This window comes from Ctenocephalides felis, unplaced genomic scaffold (genome assembly GCF_003426905.1).
Source record: "Ctenocephalides felis isolate EL2017-DRISC unplaced genomic scaffold, ASM342690v1 CF-g0.4_SCAFFOLD_01886, whole genome shotgun sequence".
Classification (NCBI taxonomy): Eukaryota; Metazoa; Arthropoda; class Insecta; order Siphonaptera; family Pulicidae; genus Ctenocephalides; species Ctenocephalides felis.
Genome location: NW_020538040.1, coordinates 90,165,113 through 90,189,527, shown reverse-complemented (window position 1 = coordinate 90,189,527; position 24,415 = coordinate 90,165,113). Strand labels below are relative to the sequence as shown.

At 35.6% G+C, this 24,415-nt stretch overlaps 12 non-coding genes across 12 annotated transcripts; all 12 read right to left on the bottom strand.

The window, feature by feature from the left end:
• Window positions 1–15,612: 15,612 nt before the first annotated feature.
• Trnay-aua lies at window positions 15,613–15,701 on the bottom strand. The gene is given in 2 exon segments: window positions 15,613–15,648; window positions 15,665–15,701. It is a non-coding gene; the product is annotated as a tRNA-Tyr (tRNA).
• Window positions 15,702–16,930: 1,229 nt separating this feature from the next.
• Window positions 16,931–17,019, bottom strand: Trnay-gua. Its single transcript is given in 2 exon segments — window positions 16,931–16,966; window positions 16,983–17,019. It is a non-coding gene; the product is annotated as a tRNA-Tyr (tRNA).
• Window positions 17,020–17,332: 313 nt separating this feature from the next.
• Trnay-gua lies at window positions 17,333–17,421 on the bottom strand. The gene is given in 2 exon segments: window positions 17,333–17,368; window positions 17,385–17,421. It is a non-coding gene; the product is annotated as a tRNA-Tyr (tRNA).
• A 162-nt stretch (window positions 17,422–17,583) lies between these two features.
• On the bottom strand, window positions 17,584–17,672 carry Trnay-gua. The gene is given in 2 exon segments: window positions 17,584–17,619; window positions 17,636–17,672. It is a non-coding gene; the product is annotated as a tRNA-Tyr (tRNA).
• A 62-nt stretch (window positions 17,673–17,734) lies between these two features.
• Trnay-gua lies at window positions 17,735–17,823 on the bottom strand. The gene is given in 2 exon segments: window positions 17,735–17,770; window positions 17,787–17,823. It is a non-coding gene; the product is annotated as a tRNA-Tyr (tRNA).
• Window positions 17,824–18,136: 313 nt separating this feature from the next.
• Window positions 18,137–18,225, bottom strand: Trnay-gua. Its single transcript is given in 2 exon segments — window positions 18,137–18,172; window positions 18,189–18,225. It is a non-coding gene; the product is annotated as a tRNA-Tyr (tRNA).
• Window positions 18,226–18,940: 715 nt separating this feature from the next.
• Window positions 18,941–19,029, bottom strand: Trnay-gua. The gene is given in 2 exon segments: window positions 18,941–18,976; window positions 18,993–19,029. It is a non-coding gene; the product is annotated as a tRNA-Tyr (tRNA).
• Window positions 19,030–19,242: 213 nt separating this feature from the next.
• Window positions 19,243–19,331, bottom strand: Trnay-gua. Its single transcript is given in 2 exon segments — window positions 19,243–19,278; window positions 19,295–19,331. It is a non-coding gene; the product is annotated as a tRNA-Tyr (tRNA).
• A 162-nt stretch (window positions 19,332–19,493) lies between these two features.
• Trnay-gua lies at window positions 19,494–19,582 on the bottom strand. Its single transcript is given in 2 exon segments — window positions 19,494–19,529; window positions 19,546–19,582. It is a non-coding gene; the product is annotated as a tRNA-Tyr (tRNA).
• Window positions 19,583–20,758: 1,176 nt separating this feature from the next.
• Window positions 20,759–20,847, bottom strand: Trnah-gug. The gene is given in 2 exon segments: window positions 20,759–20,794; window positions 20,811–20,847. It is a non-coding gene; the product is annotated as a tRNA-His (tRNA).
• Window positions 20,848–21,685: 838 nt separating this feature from the next.
• Trnay-gua lies at window positions 21,686–21,774 on the bottom strand. The gene is given in 2 exon segments: window positions 21,686–21,721; window positions 21,738–21,774. It is a non-coding gene; the product is annotated as a tRNA-Tyr (tRNA).
• A 62-nt stretch (window positions 21,775–21,836) lies between these two features.
• Trnay-gua lies at window positions 21,837–21,925 on the bottom strand. The gene is given in 2 exon segments: window positions 21,837–21,872; window positions 21,889–21,925. It is a non-coding gene; the product is annotated as a tRNA-Tyr (tRNA).
• Between the last annotated feature and the right edge of the window lie 2,490 nt (window positions 21,926–24,415).

Genomic DNA, 24,415 nt, shown 5'->3' with positions numbered 1-24,415 from the left:
GCGCTAAATCCCAATAAATACACTATTAGCAGAGTCCGACAGAGAGACTTTTGTCAGATATAACGGGCGTCTATACGGGCCCAGACTAGCCAACATAGAGCTCCCGCAAGGATCAGGATTAAGCCCCATATTCTTCAACCTATATACATATGACCTAAAGGAAGTGGTGAAAGAACCTGTGTGTGCACTGCAATATGCGGACGACATAGCCCTCTATGTAATAGATAAAAGATTGGGAGAAATGCAAGGAATACATGAGCAACAGTGTATTACAGTTGGAAGAATGGCTAAAATACAATGGATTGGAATTGGCACACGAAAAATGGGTAGTGATGCAATTTAGTAGGCATAGGAAGTATGATCATATTGGAGACATTCAGCTGGGCAAACACAAGTTTCAGTTTCCAGTGTTTCCAGGAACATAAAATTCTTGGAATAACATATGACAAAAAATCAAATTTAAGAGCCAGATATTAAACATATGCAGAAAATGTGAGAAGGGGATAAATATATTGAAGACAATTGCAATATGAAATGGGGAGCGCATCCGGCAATTTGTCTAAACATATATAAAGCATTGATAAGGTGTCATCTAGATACCATTAGCTTTATGAGTAAAAATCTCACCAAACGAGATATAGACAAATTGAATAAAATTCAATACTCAGCCATACGAATTTCATTAGGTGCGCTGAAATCCTCTCCAATAATACACTATTAGCAGAGTCCGGAGAATTACCTCTAGAATCAAGGTGGGAAATAATATCAAAAAGATATTTAATATCGAAGGTAAGCAGAAACGACGAAATAGTGTTACAAACATTGAATAATGTAAAGGATTTATGTGAGGGAACTACATATTGGAGCAGAAAAGAAAACCCGATCTTAGTGAGTAGCTACCTATGGATAAATAATATAAACAGTTAATAGCGCAAGATCTAGATTGCCAATTCCGCTATCCTTTGGAATATAAGTGGGTAAACCAAAACAACATAATAATAGATAAAACTACTGACAATCCTTTGATACAAAGAGAAAATATGAACTTTATATTCAAACAGGAAATAAATAAAACACATCCAAATTACACACTTATTTTCACGGATGGATCAAAGAAAGAATGTGCTGGTTGTGCCGTGTATGTACCCCGACTCAATATAGAACAGAAATATAAATTGCCCAAAAGTGCTTCTAGTTTCACTGCCGAGATGACGGCCATCAAAATAGCAATAAATATAATAGAAGAAGAAAAAATTACAAAGAGTGTTATTCTATCTGACTGTAAATCAGCTCTAGAAGCTATAAAAAGAACTTTAGAAAAAGCTAATAAAATAGTATATGAAATAATAGATAAAACTATGAGTCTAAGAAGAAAGGATTTGACCTAAAATTCATGTGGATAAAGGGACATGCGGGAATAACCGAAAATGAAAAGGCGGACGAGCTGGCCAAGAGGGATGTTATTTGGGAACCGAAATAAGCAGCCTTCTATCAGCAGATATCAACAAAATAGTCATGAAAGAACAAAGAGAAAAATGGCAAAGTATATTTGACAACATTAGTCAAAGAAAAGGGAAAATATATCGGGAAATAAATTCAGATATGCATTCGAAACCGTGGTTTCAAAAGATAACAGAAAACTGTATGCACATCACTACCGTCATAAGAATGCGAATTGGACACACAAAAAATAGATCATTTCGACTACGAGATGGAATATCGAGGTTCGAAGAGTGCGACTGCGAAGAGGGAGGGCCTGAAAATACGGATCACATTGTTTTTCGATGCAAGAAATATACAACACAAAGAAAAGCGTTTTACCAACGCCTAGAACAAAAAAATAGTTTTACAACGAATACGACAATAATATTAGCTATGAAAAACATGAGTATATATAAAGATGTAACCAAATTTTATTTGAGTGCCAAAAATATTTATAGACAACAAGTTAAGTTATCAATTTAATTAAGCTAGTTATTTAATCTAATTAAAATAATTGAAATTAGAATTTATTATTATTTTAATCACTATTGAAAATGTAAGAACAGATTAAGTTAGTTATTCTATTAGTTAGTTATAAGGATGACTGTATATTATTAAATAGATGTCAATAAAATCATAAAAAAAAACTGACCTATCGAAAGGTAGAAATTACCAAATCAATGTTTCGTAATGTAAAAAATTATGTGATATTAAAAACATAATCCTTCGAGCCGGTTTTGAACCACTCTACATACTACAGTCCACCGACCGCTCTAACCAACCGAGGCTATCGAAGTTTCAAATTACGAAAAATCAATGTTTCGTATATGTAAAAAATTATGTGATATTAAAAACAAATCCTTCGACCCGGATTGAACCAGCGACCGTATGGATGTCGGCACTCTACATACTACAGCCTCCACCGCATTTGATCAACTTAGCTATCGAAGGGTTTGAAATTACCAATCAATGTTTCGTAATATATAAAAAATTATGTGATATTAAAAAATAAACCTACGAGCCGATTTGAACCAGCGACCTATGGATGTCGGCACTCTACATATTACAGACAAATCAATGTTTCGTAATATATAAAAAATTATGTGATATTAAAAATATAAACCTACGAGCCGGATTGAACCACGACCTATGGATGTCGGCACTCTACATATTACAGTCCACCGTCTATACCAACTGAGCTATAGAAGGGTTGCAATTACAAATCAATGTTTCGTAAGTATGTAGAAAATTATGTGATATTAAAAACATAATCCTTCGAGCCGGATTTGAACCAGCGACCTATAGATGTCGGCACTCTACATATTACAGACCACCGCTCTACCACCTGAGCTATCGAAGGCTGAACTAGCAAATCAATGTTTCGTAATATGTAAAAAATTATGTGATATTAAAACATAATCCAGCGAGCCGGATCTGAACCAGCGACCTATGGATGTCGGCACTTTACATACTACAGTCCACCGCTCTCTACAACTGAGCTATCGAAGGGTAAAGTACGAAATCAATGTTTCGTAATATGTAAAAAATTATGTTATATTAAAAATATAACCTACGAGCCGATTTGAACCAGCGACCTATGGATTTCGGCACTCTACATACTACAGTCGACCACTCTACCAGCTTATCTATCGAACGATTCGTAACATGTAAAATATTATGTAATGTTGAAGAATTCAATCCTTGGCGCGGATTTGAACCAGCGACCTATGGATGTCGGCACTCTACATATTACAGTCCACCGTTCTACCACTGAGCTATAGAAGGGTAGAAATTACAAAATCAATGTTTCGTAATATTTAAAAAGATTAGTGATATAAAAACACAATCCCACGAGCCGTCGGCACTCTACATACTACAATCGACCACTACCAACTGAGGTATCGAACGTTCTTAACATGTAAATATTATGTAATGTTGAAGAATTCAATCCTTCGCGTGGATTTGAACCAGCGACCTATGGATGTCGGCACTCTACTTATTACAGTCCACCGATCTACCAACTGAGCTATCGAAGTGTTGAGTTACAATAAATGTTTCGTAATATGTAAAAAATTATGTGATATTGAAAAACAAAATCCTTCGAACCGGATTTGAACCAGCGACCTATGGATGTCGGCGCTCTACAGTCCTCCGCTGTACCAACTGAGCTATCGAAGGGTTGAAATCAGCAAATCAATGTTTCGTAATATATAAAAAATTATGTGATATTAAAAAAATTATCCTTCGACCCGGATTCTACATACTACAGTCCTCCGCTCTACCAACTGAGCTACAGAAGTGTTGAAACCTGCAAATCAATGTTTCGTAATATGTAAAAAATTATGTGATATTAAAAACATAACTCTTCGAGCCGGATTTGAGCCAGCGACCTATGGATGTCGGCACTCTACATACTACAGTCCACCGCTCTACCAACTGAGCTATCGAAGGGTTGAAATGACCAAATCAATTTTTCGTAATTAAATTAACATGTAAAATATTATGTAATGTTGAAGAATTCAATCCTTCGCGCGGATTTGAACCAGCGACCTATGGATGTCGGCACTCTAGATATTACAGTCCACCGTTCTACCAACTGAGCTATAGAAGGGTTGAAATTACCAAATCAATGTTTCGTAATATGTAAAAAATTATGTGATATTAAAAACATAATCCTCCTATGTAATGTTGAAGAACTCAATCCTTCGCGCGGATTTGAACCAGCGACCTATGGATGTCGGCACTCTACTTATTACAGTCTACCGATCTACCAATGAGCTATAGAGAAATCAATGTTTCGTAATATATAGAAAATTATGTGATAATAAAACAACATAATCCTTCGAGCCGGATTTGAACCAGCGACCTATGGATTCGTAATATGTAAAAAATTATGTGATATTAAAACATATTACTTCGAGCCGGATTTGAACCAGGACCGATGGATGTCGGCACTCTACATACTACAGTCCACCGCTCTATGAACTTAGCTATCGAAGGGTTGAAATTGCCAATCAATGTTTCGTATATGTAAACAATTATGTGATATAAAAACATAATTTCCGACATAATGAATGTCGGCACTCTACATATACAGTCCTCCGCTCTACACGAGCTACCGAAGTGCTGAAGTTGCAAATCAATGTTTAGTAATATCTAAAAAATATGTGATATTAAAAACGCAATCCCTCGAGCCGGATTGACCAGCGACCTATGGATGTCGGCACTATACATACTACAGTCGACCACTCTACCAACTGAGCTATCGAAGGGTTGAACTTACCAAATCAATGTTTCGCAATATGTAAAAAATTATGTGTATTAAAAACAAATCTTCGAGCCGGATTTGAACCAGCGACCACCGCTATACCAACTGAGGTATCGAAGGGTTGAAATCGGCAAATCAATGTTTCGTAATATGTAAAAAATTATGTGATATTAAAAACATAATCCTTCGAGCCGAATTTGAATCAGCAATCTATGGATGTCGGCACTCTACATACTACAGTCACCGCTCTACCAACTGACCTATTGAAGGGTTGAAGTTGCCAAATCAATGTTCATAATAACATAATCCTTTATTATGTTCATAAAAACATAATCCTTCGAGCCGGATTGAACCAGCAACCTATGGATGTCGCCACTCTACATACTACAGACCTCTACTCTACGAATGAGCTATCAAAGTATTGAGTTGCAAATAAATGTTTCGTAATAAATTGGTAAAAATTATGTGATATTGAAAACAAAATCCTTAGAACCGGATTTGAACCAACGACCTATGGATGCCGGCACTCTACACTACAGTCTGCGCTCTACAACTGAGCTATCGAAGGGTTGAATTAGGAAATCAATGTTTCGTAATATATAAAAAATTATGTGATATTAAAAACATAATTCCCTGACCCTATTTGAACCAGCGACCTATGAATGTCCGGCACTCTACATACTACAGTCCTCCGCTCTACCAACTGAGCTACCGAAGTGTTGAAGTTTGCAAATCAATGTTTCGTAATATGTAAAAAATTATGTGATATTAAAAACGTAGCAAAAAAATCTGTTCACGCACACGCACAAACACATACACACATACGCACATACGCACATACGCACATACGCACATACACACAAACACAACATACCTTTTCCAAATTTGGTCTCATTCGATTCAGAATGGCTTAAAAGAAGAGAAGAGAAAACTTAAAATTAGCGAATCGGATTTTTTTATGAAAACATAAACTTCTCCTTGGGGAAGTTAATGATTCATTCGTGTACCGGGCCATGCTCAATGGCGCAATATTTGCTTCTGGCCCGATTATCGTACGCGGGCTATGCCCGTAATATTTACGTTTTTCCTAGCCATTGTACGCGGGCTAGGTGAAGGTATTAAATTCTAAAATTTTGTGGCGGGCCGCGCTTATAAATAATTTACCATACTTGATATATACCAATAAATATTATAATAATAATATGCAAATAAATCTTAAAAAAATACATTCTAATTAATTTAATAATGCGAGAAAGTTGATACAAATAGGCAAAATTCTATTTGAGAAATGCTTGGCAGGCTGCAGAAAAATAATTAATTACATATACACCATGCCCACTCATTATCAGAGGACACAGCAAACAAATAATCCAGAAATATAGAATATTAATTATAACATACAGATTATTATGTAATTATACATAATAGAAGAAAAACTCATACCAAATTTTATTCTTATAAAATGTTTATCGCAATAATTGTAATAACTGATATTTTTAACTTTTCGAAAAAATCTCGGCATCGTATTATAATTTGTTAAGATATTTTATTGGCTTTTACTGAAAGGGCGAAATTACCTTGCAGTTAATAAAATAGCGTTGCATCCGAAATCTTGCTTATATTTCATTTACACACAAATATATAAAGATATATATATATATATATATATATATATATATATATATATATATACTACTACTATTCATTGTCAGTCGACAAAACACACAAATTATTAAGACACGAACACAAAAATATAATTAAGGAAAATAATACTTGACATCAACCGCCATGAAGGTTAGATTGTTACTGAGTCACAATTGCATATTTACTTTCGTATTGCGCCCTCTATGATTCTGATCCCAAAACTATTCCGATTAGATAACAATTATTGAATTTTAATATCATCTGGTAACAATTCACGCTGTTTCGACCCTATAAATTGGGTCCAAAAACCGAAGTCAAACCATTCAGTGTTTGGAGCTCGTGGGAACAGTTCAATGGTAAGTTTTATATTTTCATATTGTATAATAATTTTATATGTTCAGTGTTAAATACGTGGCGTGGATTTTGTGTTTGGATTGATACTATTCGACTTTTTATACTCTAATTATATTACTTTTTATACTCTAATATATTTTTGCTGAGGAGTCGCCTTCGTGTTTTTTGTTGCGAAAATATTCAATTTCAGCCTCGGAATTAACATAAATAATCCAATACATATTTAGATTGTAATGTATACCTTGTCGGTTTAGAACAGATTTAGTAGTCAACATACAATTTTTTTTATAAATCCTGTGTTTGAAATACTTTTCTTTTTAAATTTTTTGACCGCGAATAGCGAAAACGCAAATAAAAGAAGCGCGACTTCTACTGTATTTACAATTGACTAGTATTTATCTTAGTTTATTATTTTATTTATTTGTTTATTTTCTATTTGTTTAACTTGTTTCAGATTTCCTGTGGTGTTTTGCACCATAGCTGGGGGATTCATTGTGCCTTTTTTACATTTTATTATTATATTTACAATTTTTAATTAAAAATCTATTTTTATCATTATGACTTAGTTACTTACTTGCGTTCAACCGTTTTTCTGTTTTGTTCGTGCGTGCGGAAAATTGAATTCGAAACAATTTGAAACAGTTGATCATTTATAGTTTTTTTTAATCGTTTAAAACGATTTTTAAAGCCGAGTTTTCGCGTTTTTAAAACCTGTCGCCCTCCCCCCTCGGCAGGTCGGAGTAGTTCGCGATTAATTATTAAATTAATTTTTGTTTGTCGGTGTGTGGTTGCTTGCAAAGTTTTTCCCAGAAGCGGAGCAACGCCATACGCTTTAATTCATAAATAATACTATATGTACATATTAAAAATAATGTTTAATTTTTTTGGAATTATTTTATTAATTACGTTACGTTATATACGGATGCAAACATTTAGTTTGAAATTTTGAAATCCAGCGTGTTTCTCAAATTACTTATATTTATTTTAACGGATTTTTTCTGCTTTTATGTACTATAATTTAATCAAATTTAAAATTCTCGTCATTGCACAATGGGTCTCCCTTGACGGAGAAATGTTGAAGACGCAGTGCTTGAAAAGTGCTTGAATTTAAAAAAAAAAAATATCGATCAATACCAAGACCAACTACTACAGGAGAAGCACACCCCAGGAGAACATACTTGTGATACAAAAGGAATCAACACCAAGACCAATCACTACAGGAAAAGCACACCCCAGGAGAACATACTTGTGATACAAGAGGAATCAATACCAAGACCAACTACTACAGGAGAAGCACACCACAGGAAAATATGCATGCATATATTAGAAGTTTTCTCGTATTAGTCATAATTAGTCGTTACTTAGACCATAGTTAAGTAAACATAGAGACTTAGTCTTACACTTATAAAAGTTCATATTTTTTTAATATTAACATTACCGGGGCCCCGTTTATATGCTCATCCCTTTCAGGGAAATTTGTGTTTTTTTTAAATCTCGTTTCAGGTGTAATTCCAAGATTTCCAGAAGATTGCCTCTTCAAGACCACCGAGAAGCCGCTACCAGATAAAATGTAAGAAAAAACTTTAATTATATTGTATTATTATTATTGGATCTTTATAATGGTGTATCAATATTATTGTATTATATTAGTCTTCAACTAATGTTTAGATAAGGGTCCTTTTGACGTAAAAATTTCGGTCGGATATTTTGTAATTTATTTTCAAATTAATTTAAAATAATAATCAATTTTTATTTCATAATTGTCCATCACTTTCCAAGGGCCAACCTGGACCAACAGAAGACTGCTGACGGATCAAGACCAACAGAAGAATACTGCCGGATTGGAGGTGAATATCAAGATGAATATGGAGTGTGAAAAGACTTTAGTTATATTATTCTATTATTATTAAGTAATTACTAAGTTATATTATTGATAAGCGGCGTTTTCGGTCATACGTTTTCTAAAGTTGTTCGCGAATTATTAGTTCGCATTTTCACGGTAATATCTTCAGTCATACCTTTTTTGGAGTTTTTCGCGTATTTTTGTTTGAGCTCAAAGGGCGTGGCGTTGTGGAAGAACCTTTCTTTTTTTTCGCGCTTTTTTTTACATTAATTAATTAATAATTGCAAATCACAAAATGATTTGTCCATAAGCTTCATAGGCTGGGAAACTGTGAAGTTTTTTTCCAAGTAATTGCATGGTGTATTTGGGGGGTACTTCTGTACTCTGGGGGGTACATCATGTGGATGCTTTTTTTTATAATATCACAATCACCGTTACAAAACCACAATACAATTTTCATATTAATATTTCCTACAATTTCATATTTATTCAAACTACACACTACACACCGAGAGGTTCTTTCGCTTTTAAAAATCGAAATGTTCGGGTACATTAGGTCATCTCGCGGGGTTCTTTTCGCGTTATATTCGGTACAATTCGTTTATTAGTTACTTATAATTAGTCAATAAGTTAGTTTAGGTGGATTAGGGCTGCAGAAGTCCTTGCATTTCTGTGGCGACACCACATTAAAAAAAACGCGCCTGGCAACTCTACCTCTTGGGTGGTGTGGAAAAGAGTTGCATTCTAGCTATAAGTACAATTGTCATAATTAGATATTTAGATAATTATTTTAATTATTACACATCGATGTATCACTATAGGTTACACGCATTACTGATAATTATAAACTTATATCGAATAGTCTTACAAATAAAAAGAATGAAACAAATCTTTACTTTTAAATTTGTTACTTTCCAGTTTTTTTGTCCAAGCTTATAAGTAAACGATTTTTTAAAAGTCACTTTTAATTATTAATAATTGAAATTGTAAATTGGCTGTAAAATATAGCTACTAGTACTTTACTGCATTTTATACTCTTAAATCTTTAATTTATTAACTCATGCAAAAAAGTTGTATTCCAGTTATAACTGTAATTATCAATATTTTAATTAAACGTATATATGAATATATTACAAAATAATATCGAATTGTATAGAATATTAAAAAATACAAATTAATAATAATAATTAATTTGCTTTTTAAATTTTTACCTTGATTTTTTTTTTACAGAAATTTGTAAACAAATTTTAGTATTTTTAGAAAAAATAACTAAACATTATCATTTATTAATAATTTTGAATTGTGCGTTAAAAATATATTATTAGGTGGTTCTGCAATATGAAGAGTTGTATGGTTTTTAATAGTGTTAATATTACTTGTAAGAGAGCAGAAAGTGAACGTTAAATTATTACTTAATCAGCCTGTTTTACACACCTATTAATATAAAAATACAAATAAAAAAAACTCATTTCAAAAATAAATGCAACAATAAAAGAATACATTATAATTCATTAATAGGAGAAAGTTGACCAAAAATAAAATTTTATTTTAAAAATGCTTTACGGGACGCAGCACGTCTTTCCATCAACAGCAAGCAAAGATTTTTTGAATCATTCAAAAATCCGTGCGCCCGAAATCGTGGACGATAAATTGCATCCAAACATACATACACAAACACATACTTCAAATGTTCTGTAACTTTTGAAACGTAAATATATGCAAAAAATTTCATTTTCAATTTTTTTTGCGATTACTATAACTTGCCCTACAAGAAGTTGATAATAGAATAAAATTCAACTTAAACATTTTCTATATCTCAATTAGAAATAGGAGAATGCCAAGCATCTATTATTATAATGCTTACAGGCGTATTAAATGTGAATTCCAAAATTTCATAAAATATAACATTTTCATAAAACAAATATTGCAGGCTATAAAACTATTAAACTTCGTCGGTTGTGAGTGTTTAACCCCTTAACTTACCTTAACTTATTTTGATTCGTAAATGTTGGGCCAAAGTTGTACAGCTGGCGCCGCGTTCCTACTTTCCACACAGTGTACAGTTTTGTTTTTGTATTTTATAGTTTGAATTATATAAATATTTTATAATAATTGTGATCAACGTAACGGGCCACGCCTTTAATGCGTAATATTTGCTTCTGACCCGATTATCCTACACGGGCTGTGCCCGTAATATTTACGTTTGGCCTAGCCATCAGAAGCGGGCTGTGCTCGTCATTGTAAGTTCGTGCCTTAAGGCAAATTGCTGGAACTTCCAGTACCAGAAATTATTATTATTTTTTAAAAAGATTGACATTGTTGGAAAAAATTACTTCCAAAAAATTAGATTTTTGAGAAACTATAAATTTGACAAAAAATTACTTTTTTTTGAAAAAAATTTTTTTTAATAAAAAATGTTTTCATTATTTTGACATATCTTGGAAATTTTGAACTTTTTTCCAAAGCAATCGTACTGATTTAACTGCATATAGACGAAATATCGAAGCGCGTAAGCGCCGCGTCGCCGTCAAACGGATAAACATTGGTACGTTACATTACCAAATCGGCACTCCACATACTACAGTCCACCGCTCTACCAACTGAGCTATCGAAGGGTTGAATTTGCCAAATCAATGTTTCGTAATATGTAAAAAATATGTGATATTAAAAACATAATCCTTCGAGCCGGATTTGAACCAGCGACCTATGGATGTCGGCACTCTACATACTACAGTCCACCGCTCTACCAACTGACCTACCGAAGGGTAGCAGCTACCAAATCAATGTTTCGTAATATGTAAAAAATTATGTGATATTAAAAACATAATCCTTCGAGCCGGATTTGAACCAACGACCTATGGATGTCGGCACTCTACATACTACAGTCCACCGCTCTACCAACTGAGCTATCGAAGGGTTCAAATTACGAAATCAATGTTTCGTAATATGTAAAAAATATGTGATATTGAAAAAAAAATTCTTCGAACCGGATTTGAACGAGCGACCTATGGATGCCGGCACTCTACATACTACAGTCCACCGCTCTACCAACTGACCTACTGAAGGGTTGAAGTTGCCAAATCAATGTTTCATAATCAACATAATCCTTTATTATGTTTCATAAAAACATAATCCTTCGAGGCGGATTTGAACCAGCAACCTATGGTTGTCGCCACTCTACATACTACAGACCTCTGCTCTACCAGCTGAGCTATCGAAGTGTTGAAGTTTGCAAATCAATGTTTCGTAATATATAAACAATTATGTGATATTAAAAACATAATCCTTCGAGCCGGATTTGAACCAGCGACCTATGGATGTCGGCACTCTACATATTACAGTCCACCGTTCTACCAACTGAGCTATAGAAGGGTAGAAATTACAAAATCAATGTTTCGTAATATTTAAAAAAATTATGTGATATTAAAAACACAATCCCACGAGCCGGTTTTGAACCAGCGACCTATGGATGTCGGCGCTCTACATATTACAGTCCTCCACTCTACCAACTGAGCTATCGAAGTGTTGAAGTTTGCAAATCAATGTTTCGTAATATGTGATATTGAAAACAAAATTCTTCGAACCGAATTTGAACGAGCGACCTATGGATGTCGGCACTCTACATACTACAGTCTACCGCTCTAACAACTGACCTATTGAAGGGTTGAAGTTGCCAAATCAATGTTTCATAATCAACATAATCCTTTATTATGTTTCATGAAAACATAATCCTTCGAGACGATTTGAACCAGCAACCTATGGTTGTCGCCACTCTGCATACTACAGACCTCTGCTCTACCAACTGAGCTATCGAAGTGTTGAAATTTGCAAATAAATATTTCGTAATATGTTAAAAATAATGTGATATTGAAAACAAAATCCTTCGAACCGGATTTGAACCAACGACCTATGGATTTCGGCACTCTACATACTACAGTCCACCGCTCTACCAACTGAGCTACCGAAGGGTAATATGTAAAAAATTATGTGATATTAAAAACATAATCTTTGATAATTTTATTGGCATATGTCTAATGATCATTTTTGACCGCCAAATAATTTTTTTTTAATTTTTTTCTCCGTATCTTCGAAACCGCTACACATGCCTTACCAAAAAGTTCATCAATTCTTCATTACGTCAATACAAGTAAAATGTTTTTTAAATCATTTAATACCGGTATTATCAATGAAACTTTTACTAGGCATTATTTTAGTTACTGCAGTTGTTATATTGACATATTAACATTATTATTTTTCTAAAATAAGAACATATTAATTAATATATCACATAGAGAATATGAGTATTTATATATATTTATATATAATTATGTATTAACTTCTATGTTAAACACTTTACATATAATCGGCTCGTATGAAATTATATATTCAAGGAAAGAAACAAATTCAGTTAATAACTTATATTTTGTTTATTGAAATATGTTTTTAAAAAATATAAACAATCAATTGTTTCATCTTCAAACGAGAACCAAATTTTAGTACAAATATAACAAGCCAAAAAATCCTTTTCTCATTCTACACTTGTCGGCACAATTGTCATAAAGAAGTATTACGAGTAAATTATTAGTCGATATGAATCAGTATTTAGTATAGTGTATTTAGTTGATTAACAAATCATAATTAGATATTAACACTTCACAAAGACTTATAAAACATTATTGTATTTGCTGATAAAATAATTCCAAATGAACAGATTTCTAAGAATCTGCAACTTTCGCATAATAAAGAGGTCAAATATTTGCCGCAGGAATTTGTTTTGTGCACCTTGTATTATGATTAAATTGCTCTTTTTAGCAGTACCCCAAAGTTGAATTCCGTAGGTCCATATATGATAATAAAGAAAATATCTGATATTAAAAATACAATCCTTCGAGCATGGATGTCGGCACTCTACATAATGCAATCCACGGCTCTTCCAACTGAGCTATCAAACTGCTGCTTGCCAAGCAGAAGCAAACTCGAAATAATGTTTTGCAGTTGGTAATAAATTATGTGATGCAATCATTCGAGCAGAATTTGAACCAGCGATATATAGATGTCGGCACCTTACATTAAACACTGTAGAGTGCCGACTGTAGAATCTACAGTCTACCGTTCTACCAACTGAATTATCAAAGTATCGCAGTAATTTAATGTGAAATGATTTTAAAATGAATATTTATATACAAGTATAAGAACAACACTTCCTAAATTTGATGAAAAATTTCGATTTTATGTGCAAATGAACGATTTATATTTTTATTTGTAAAATAAGCAATCAGTTCATTGTATTGAAGTTTACGACATTTTGCAATTTCCATTATAGAAAGCGTTTTAAAAACATATATATGGAGTTTAAAAAAATATTATTTAAATAATTAACTTACTCATTTCATGTCGTCTTCAACAACCTGAAACAAATCAATATATTCTAATTAATTACTGTTACGCACATGCATATTCCTGTCATTGAATAAGTGGTTAAGTCAGTTTTCACTATTTTTCAAAGCTTGATTTCGCGTAATATCGAGTATTAGAAATTAATGATTTAAATTTTATATAAAGTGCTTCATTAACTTTTACTCCTAACCAGAAGTTTATCAATTTAAAAATCATTCAGAGAAATAGTTAATACCGCGATTTAGAACATTTTTGCCGAAATTCGACTTAACCACTTATTCACTAGAATGGCAAATTTATTAAGAGGGTTTTCATTAAATATACGTATATATATATATATATATATATATATATATATATATATATATATATATATTTATCCCCTGCTCTGGCAATCTGACATCGGACAGCGTGATGTCCATTTTCACTTGAACATATAGATAAAAAAATGTTACCAATTGAAAATTAGCTCATCTCAGACACTACGGTGTGAAATGGAAATGAAAAAAACTCCAACTTCTTCCCTGAATCAAGTTGGAGTTTAACTCAGCTGACGGACCTGCTTCGATATTAAAAATCATAATCCTCCGAGCCGGATTTGAATCAGCGACCTATGGATTTTGGCACTCTACATACTACAGTTTAAATGTGATATTAAAAATATAAACCTACGAGCCGGATTTGAACCAGCGACCTACGGATGTCGGCACTCTACCCGGATTTGAACCATCGACCTATGGATGTCAGCACTCTACACACTACAGTCCTCCGCTCTACCAACTGAGCTACAGAAGTGTTGAAATCTGCAAATCAATGTTTCGTAATATGTAAAAAATTATGTGATATTAAAAACATAATTCTTCGAGCCGGATTTGAGCCAGCGACCTATGGATGTTGGCACTATACATACTACAGTCCTCCGGTCTACCAACTGAGCTATCGAAGTGTTGAAATTTGCAAATAAATGTTTCGTAATATGTAAAAAATTATGTGATATTGAAAACAAAATCCTTCGAGCCGGATTTGAACCAGCGACCTATGGATGTCGGCACTCTACATACTACAGTCCACCGCTGTACCAACTGACCTATTGAAGGGTTGAAATTACCAAATCAATGTTTCATAATCAACATAATCCTTCATTATGTTTCATAAAAACATAATCCTCCGAGCCCGATTTGAACCAGCGACCTATGGATGTCGGCACTCTAAATACTACAGTCCACCACCCCACCAACTGAGCTATCGAAGGGTAGAAATTACCAAATCAATGTTTCGTAATATTTAAAAAATTATGTGATATTAAAAATACAATCCAACGAGCCGGTTTTGAACCAGCGACTTATGGATGTCAGCCTCACACACTGTACAGTTCACCGCTTTACCAACTGAGCTATCGAATGGTTTAATGCACACGCAGAAGAAAATGTTTTGTACTCTGTAAAAAATTATATGATATTAAAAATAAAATCCTTCGAGCCGAATTTGAACCACCAACCTATGGATGTCGGCACTCTACATACTACAGTCCACCGCTTACCAACTGACCTATTGAAGGGTTGAAATTACCAAATCAATGTTTCATAATCAACATAATCCTTCATTATGTTTCATAAAAACATAACCCTTCGAGCCAGATTTGAACCAGCGACCTATGGATGTCGCCACTCTACATACTATAGACCTCCGCTCTACCAACTGAGCTATCGAAGTGTTGAAGGTTGCAAATAAATGTTACGTAATATGTATGTTTAAAATTATGTGATATTGAAAACAAAATCCTTCGAACCGGATTTGAACCAATGACCTATGGATGTCGGCGCTCTAAATACTACAGTCCTCCGCTCTACCAACTGAGCTACAGAAATGTTGAATTCTGCAAATCAATGCTTCGTAATATGTAAAATATTATGTGATATTAAAAATCATGATCCTTCGAGCCCGATTTGAACCAGCGACCTATGGAATTCGGCACTCTGCATACTACAGTCCACCGATCTACCAACTGAGCTATCGAAGGGCTGAAATTACCAAATCAATGTTTCGTAGTATGTAAAAAATTATGTGATATTAAAAACATAATCCTCCGAGCCCGATTTGAACCAGCGACCTATGGATGTCGGCACTCTACATACTACAGTCCACCACCTCACCAACTGAGCTATCAAAGGGTAGAAATAACCAAATCAATGTTTCGTAATATTTAAAAAATTATGTGATATTAAAAATACAATCTTACGAGCCGGTTTTGAACCAGCGACTTATGGATGTCAGCCTCACACACTGTACAGTTCACCGCTTTACCAACTGAGCTATCGAATGGTTTAATGCACACGCAGAAGAAAATGTTTTGTACTCTGTAAAAAATTATGTGATATTAAAAATAAAATCCTTCGAGCCGAATTTGAACCACCAACCTATGGATGTCGGCACTCTACATACTACAGTCCACCGCTCTACCAACTGAGCTATCGAAGGGTAGAAATTACCAAATCAATGTTTCGTTGAACCAGCGACCTATGGATGTCGGCACTCTAGATACTACAGTCCACCACTCTACCAACTGAGCTATCGAAGGGTGGAAATCAGCAAATCAATGTTTCGTAATATGTGAAAAATTATGTGATATTAAAAATATAATCCTCCGACCCGGATTTGAACCAGCGACCTATGGATGTCGGCAATCTATACACTACAGTCCACCGCTCTACCAACTGAGCTATCGAAGGGTAGAAATTACCAAATCAATGTTTCGTAATATGTAAAAAATTATGTGATATTAAACACATAATCCTTCGAGCCGGATTTGAACCAGCAACCTATGGATGTCGGCACTCTACATACTACAGTACACCACCTTACCAACTGAAATATCGAAGGGTGGAAATTAGCAAATCAATGTTTCGTAATCTGTGAAAAATTATGTGATATTAAAAATATAATCCTTCGAGCCGGATTTGAACCAGCGACCTATGGATGTCGGCAATTTACATACTACAGTCCACCGCTCTACCAACTGAGCTATCGAAGGGTAGAAATTACCAAATCAATGTTTCGTTGAACCAGCGACCTATGGATGTCGGCACTCTAGATACCACAGTCCACCACTCTACCAACTGAGCTATCGAAGGGTGGAAATCAGCAAATCAATGTTTCGTAATATGTGAAAAATTATGTTATATTAAAAATATAATCCTTCGACCCGGATTTGAACCAGCGACCTATGGATGTCGGCAATCTACATACTACAGTCCACCGCTCTACCAACTGAGCTATCGAAGGGTAGAAATTACCAAATCAATGTTTCGTAATATGTAAAAAATTATGTGATATTAAAAACATAATCCTTCGAGCCGGATTTGAACCAGCGACCTATGGATGTCGGCACTGTACATACTACAGTCCACCGCTCTACCAACTGAGCTATCGAAGGGTTGAATTTACCAAATCAATGTTTCGTTGAACCAGCGACCTATGGATGTCGGCACTCTAGATACTACAGTCCACCACTCTACCAACTGAGCTATCGAAGGGTGGAAATCAGCAAATCAATGTTTCGTAATTTGTGAAAAATTATGTGATATTAAAAATATAATCCTTCGAGCCGGATTTGAACCAGCGACCTATGGATGTCGGCAATCTACATACTACAGTCCACCGCTCTACCAACTGAGCTATCGAAGGGTAGAAACTACCAAATCAATGTTTCGTAATATGTAAAAAATTATGTGATATTAAAAACATAATCCTTCGAGCCGGATTTGAACCAGCGACCTATGGATGTCGGCAATTTACATACTACAGTCCACCGCTCTACCAACTGAGCTATCGAAGGGTAGAAATTACCAAATCAATGTTTCGTTGAACCAGCGACCTATGGATGTCGGCACTCTAGATACCACAGTCTACCACTCTACCAACTGAGCTATCGAAGGGTGGAAATCAGCAAATCAATGTTTCGTAATATGTGAAAAATTATGTTATATTAAAAATATAATCCTTCGACCCGGATTTGAACCAGCGACCTATGGATGTCGGCAATCTACATACTACAGTCCACCGCTCTACCAACTGAGCTATCGAAGGGTAGAAATTACCAAATCAATGTTTCGTAATATGTAAAAAATTATGTGATATTAAAAACATAATCCTTCGAGCCGGATTTGAACCAGCGACCTATGGATGTCGGCAATGTACATACTACAGTCCACCGCTCTACCAACTGAGCTATCGAAGGGTTGAATTTACCAAATCAATGTTTCGTTGAACCAGCGACCTATGGATGTCGGCACTCTAGATACTACAGTCCACCACTCTACGAACTGAGCTATCGAAGGGTGGAAATCAGCAAATCAATGTTTCGTAATTTGTGAAAAATTATGTGATATTAAAAATATAATCCTTCGAGCCGGATTTGAACCAACGACCTATGAATGTCGGCAATCTACATACTACAGTCCACCGCTCTACCAACTGAGCTATCGAAGGGTAGAAATTATCAAATCAATGTTTCGTAATATGTAAAAAATTATGTGATATTAAAAACATAATCCTTCGACCCGGATTTGAACCAGCGACCTATGGATGTCGGCAATTTACATACTACAGTCCACCGCTCTACCAACTGAGCTATCGAAGGGTAGAAATCACAAAATCAATGTTTCGTAATATGTAAAAAATTATGTGATATTAAAAACATAATCCTTCGAGCCGGATTTGAACCAGCGACCTACGGATGTCGGCACTGTACATACTACAGTCCACCGCTCTACCAACTGAACTATCGAAGGGTTGAATTTACCAAATCAATGTTTCGTTGAACCAGCAACCTATGGATGTCGGCACTCTAGATACTACAGTCCACCACTCTACCAACTGAACTATCGAAGGGTGGAAATCAGCAAATCAATGTTTCGTAATTTGTGAAAAATTATGTGATATTAAAAATATAATCCTTCGAGCCGGATTTGAACCAGCGACCTATGGATGTCGGCAATCTACATACTACAGTCCACCGCTCTACCAACTGAGCTATCGAAGGGTAGAAATTACCAAATCAATGTTTCGTAATATGTAAAAAATTATGTGATATTAAAAACATAATCCTTCGACCCGGATTTGAACCAGCGACCTATGGATGTCGGCAATCTACATACTACAGTCCACCGCTCTACCAACTGAGCTATCGAAGGGTAGAAATTACCAAATCAATGTTTCGTAATATGTGAAAAATTATGTGATATTAAAAACATAATCCTTCGAGCCGGATTTGAACCAGCGACCTATGGATGTCGGCACTGTACATACTACAGTCCACCGCTCTACCAACTGAGCTATCGAAGGGTTGAATTTACCAAATCAATGTTTCGTTGAACCAGCGACCTATGGATGTCGGCACTCTAGATACTACAGTCCACCACTCTACCAACTGAGCTATCGAAGGGTGGAAATCAGCAAATCAATGTTTCGTAATTTGTGAAAAATTATGTGATATAAAAAATACAATCCTTCGAGCCGGATTTGAACCAGCGACCTATGGATGTCGGCAATCTACATGCTACAGTCCACCGCTCTACCAACTGAGCTATCGAAGGGTAGAAATTACCAAATCAATGTTTCGTAATATGTAAAAAATTATGTGATATTAAAAACATAATCCTTCGAGCCGGATTTGAACCAGCGACCTATGGATGTCGGCAATTTACATACTACAGTCCACCGCTCTACCAACTAAGCTATCGAAGGGTAGATTACAAAATCAATGTTTCGTAATATGTAAAAAATTATGTGATATTAAAAACATAATCCTTCGAGCCGGATTTGAACCAGCGACCTATGGATGTCGGCACTCTACATACTACAGTCCACCGCTCTACCAACTGAGCTATCAAAGGGTTGATCTTACCAAATCAATGTTTCGCAATATGTAAAAAATTATGTGATATTAAAAAAAGTAGTTCCTCGAGCTCGATTTGAACCAGCGACCTACGGATGTCGGCACTCTACATACTACAGTCCACCGCTCTACCAACTGAGCTATCGATGGGTTGAAATTACCAAATCAATGTTTCGTAATATGTAAAAAATTATAAGATATTAAAAATATAATTCCTCGAGCCCCGATTTGAACCAGCGACCTATGGATGTCGGCACTCACATACTACAGTCCTCCGCTCTACCAACTGAGCTATCGAAGTGTTGAAGTTTGCAAATCAATGTTTCATACTGTGTAAAAAATTATGTGATATTAAAAACATAATCCCCGAGCCGGATTTGAATCAGCGACCTATGGATGTCGGCACTCTACATACTACAGTCCACCGCTCTACCACTGAGCTATCGAAGGTTGATATTACCAAATCAATGTTTTGTAATATGTACCAAATCAATGTTTTGTAATATGTAAAAAATTATGTGATATTAAAATATAAACCTACGAGCCGATTTGAACCAGCGACCTATGGATTTCGCACTCTACATACTACAGTCGACCACTCTACCAACTGAGCTATCAAACGTTTCAATTAACGAATCAATGATTCGTAATATGTAAAAAATTATGTGATATTAAATACATAATCCTTGGAGCCGGATTTGAACCAGCGACCTATGGATGTCGGCACTATAACCGGATTTGAACCATCGACCTATGGATGTCAGCACTCTACATACTACAGTCCTCCGCTCCACCAACTGAGCTACAGAAGTGTTGAAATCTGCAAATCAATGTTTCGTAATATGTAAAAAATTATGTGATATTAAAAACATAATCCTTCGAGCCGAATTTGAACCAGCGACTTATGGATGTCGGCATTCAACATACCACAGTCCACCGCTCCACCAACTGAGCTATCGAAGGGTTGAAATTAGCAAATCAATGTTTCGTAATATGTAAAAAATTATGTGATATTAGAAACAAAATCCTTCAAGTCAGATTTGAACCAGCGACCTATGGATGTCGGCAATCTACATACTAAAGTCCACCGCTCTACCAACTGAGCTATCGAAGGCTAGAAATTACCAAATCAATGTTTCGTTGAACCAGCGACCTATGGATGTCGGCACTCTAGATACTACAGTCCACCACTCTACCAACTGAGCTATCGAAGGGTGGAAATCAGCAAATCAATGTTTCGTAATATGTGAAAAATTATGTGATATTAAAAATATAATCCTTCGACCCGGATTTGAACCAGCGACCTATGGATGTCGGCAATCTACATACTACTGTCCACCGCTCTACCAACTGAGCTATCGAAGGGTAGAAATTACCAAATCAATGTTTCGTAATATGTAAAAAATCGCCGGATTTGAACCAGCGACCTATGGATGTCGGCACTGTACATACTACAGTCCACCGTTCTACCAACTGAGCTATCGAAGGGTTGAATTTACCAAATCAATGTTTCGTTGAACCAGCGACCTATGGATGTCGGCACTCTAGATACTACAGTCCACCACTCTACCAACTGAGCTATCGAAGGGTGGAAATCAGCATATCAATGTTTCGTAATTTGTGAAAAATTATGTGATATTAAAAATATAATCCTTCGCGCCGGATTTGAACCAGCGACCTATGGATGTCGGCAATCTACATACTACAGTCCACCGCTCTACCAACTAAGCTATCGAAGGGTAGAAATTACCAAATCAATGTTTCGTAATATGTAAAAAATTATGTGATATTAAAAACATAATCCTTCGAGCCGGATTTGAACCAGCGACCTATGGATGTCGGCAATTTACATACTACAGTCCACCGCTCTACCAACTGAGCTATCGAAGGGTAGAAAATACAAAATCAATGTTTCGTAATATGTAAAAAATTATGTGATATTAAAAACATAATCCTTCGAGCCGGATTTGAACCAGCGACCTATGGATGTCGGCACTGTACATACTACAGTCCACCGCTCTACCAACTGAGCTATCGAAGGGTTGAATTTACCAAATCAATGTTTCGTTGAACCAGCGACCTATGGATGTCGGCACTCTAGATACTACAGTCCACCACTCTACCAACTGAGCTATCGAAGGGTGTTTCGTAATTTGTGAAAAATTATGTGATATTAAAAATATAATCCTTCGAGCCGGATTTGAACCAGCGACCTATGGATGTCGGCAATCTACATACTACAGTCCACCACTCTACCAACTGAGCTATCGAAGGGTGGAAATCAGCCAATCAATGTTTCGTAATTTGTGAAAAATTATGTGATATTAAAAATATAATCCTTCGAGCCGGATTTGAACCAGCTACCTATGGATGTCGGCAATCTACATACTACAGTCCACCGCTCTACCAACTGAGCTATCGAAGGGTAGAAATTACAAAATCAATGTTTCGTAATATGTAAAAAATTATGTGATATTAAAAACATAATCCTTCGAGCCGGATTTGAGCCAGCGACCTATGGATGTCGGCACTCTACATACTACAGTCCACCGCTCTACCAACTGAGCTATCGAAGGGTTGAAATTACCAAATCAATGTTTCGTAATATGTAAAAAATTATGTGATATTAAAAACACAATCCTTCGAGCCGGATTTGAACCATAACCTATGGAAGTCGGCGCTCTACATACTACAGTCCACCGCTCTACCAACTGAGCTATCGAAGGTTGATCTTACCAAATCAATGTTTCGTAATGTGTAAAAAATTATGTGATATTAAAAACACAATCCTTCGAGCGGGATTTGAACCATAACCTATGAAAGACGGCACTCAGTCCTCCGCTCTACCAACTGAGCTATCGAAGTGTTGAAGTTTGCAAATCAATGTTTCGTAATGTGTAAAAAATGTTTCGTTGAACCAGCGACCTATGGATGTCGGCACTCTAGATACTACAGTCCACCACTCTACCAACTGAGCTATCGAAGGGTGTTTCGTAATTTGTGAAAAATTATGTGATATTAAAAATATAATCCTTCGAGCCGGATTTGAACCAGCGACCTATGGATGTCGGCAATCTACATACTACAGTCCACCACTCTACCAACTGAGCTATCGAAGGGTGGAAATCAGCCAATCAATGTTTCGTAATTTGTGAAAAATTATGTGATATTAAAAATATAATCCTTCGAGCCGGATTTGAACCAGCTACCTATGAATGTCGGCAATCTACATACTACAGTCCACCGCTCTACCAACTGAGCTATCGAAGGGTAGAAATTACAAAATCAATGTTTCGTAATATGTAAAAAATTATGTGATATTAAAAACATAATCCTTCGAGCCGGATTTGAACCAGCGACCTATGGATGTCGGCACTCTACATACTACAGTCCACCGCTCTACCAACGGAGCTATCGAAGGGTTGAAATTACCAAATCAATGTTTCGTAATATGTAAAAAATTATGTGATATTAAAAACACAATCCTTCGAGCCGGATTTGAACCATAACCTATGGAAGTCGGCGCTCTACATACTACAGTCCACCGCTCTACCAACTGAGCTATCGAAGGGTTGATCTTACCAAATCAATGTTTCGTAATGTGTAAAAAATTATGTGATATTAAAAACACAATCCTTCGAGCGGGATTTGAACCATAACCTATGAAAGACGGCACTCAGTCCTCCGCTCTACCAACTGAGCTATCGAAGTGTTGAAGTTTGCAAATCAATGTTTCGTAATGTGTAAAAAATGTTTCGTTGAACCAGCGACCTATGGATGTCGGCACTCTAGATACTACAGTCCACCACTCTACCAACTGAGCTATCGAAGGGTGTTTCGTAATTTGTGAAAAATTATGTGATATTAAAAATATAATCCTTCGAGCCGGATTTGAACCAGCGACCTATGGATGTCGGCAATCTACATACTACAGTCCACCACTCTACCAACTGAGCTATCGAAGGGTGGAAATCAGCCAATCAATGTTTCGTAATTTGTGAAAAATTATGTGATATTAAAAATATAATCCTTCGAGCCGGATTTGAACCAGCTACCTATGGATGTCGGCAATCTACATACTACAGTCCACCGCTCTACCAACTGAGCTATCGAAGGGTAGAAATTACAAAATCAATGTTTCGTAATATGTAAAAAATTATGTGATATTAAAAACATAATCCTTCGAGCCGGATTTGAACCAGCGACCTATGGATGTCGGCACTCTACATACTACAGTCCACCGCTCTACCAACGGAGCTATCAAAGGGTTGAAATTACCAAATCAATGTTTCGTAATATGTAAAAAATTATGTGATATTAAAAACACAATCCTTCGAGCCGGATTTGAACCATAACCTATGGAAGTCGGCGCTCTACATACTACAGTCCACCGCTCTACCAACTGAGCTATCGAAGGGTTGATCTTACCAAATCAATGTTTCGTAATGTGTAAAAAATTATGTGATATTAAAAACACAATCCTTCGAGCGGGATTTGAACCATAACCTATGAAAGACGGCACTCAGTCCTC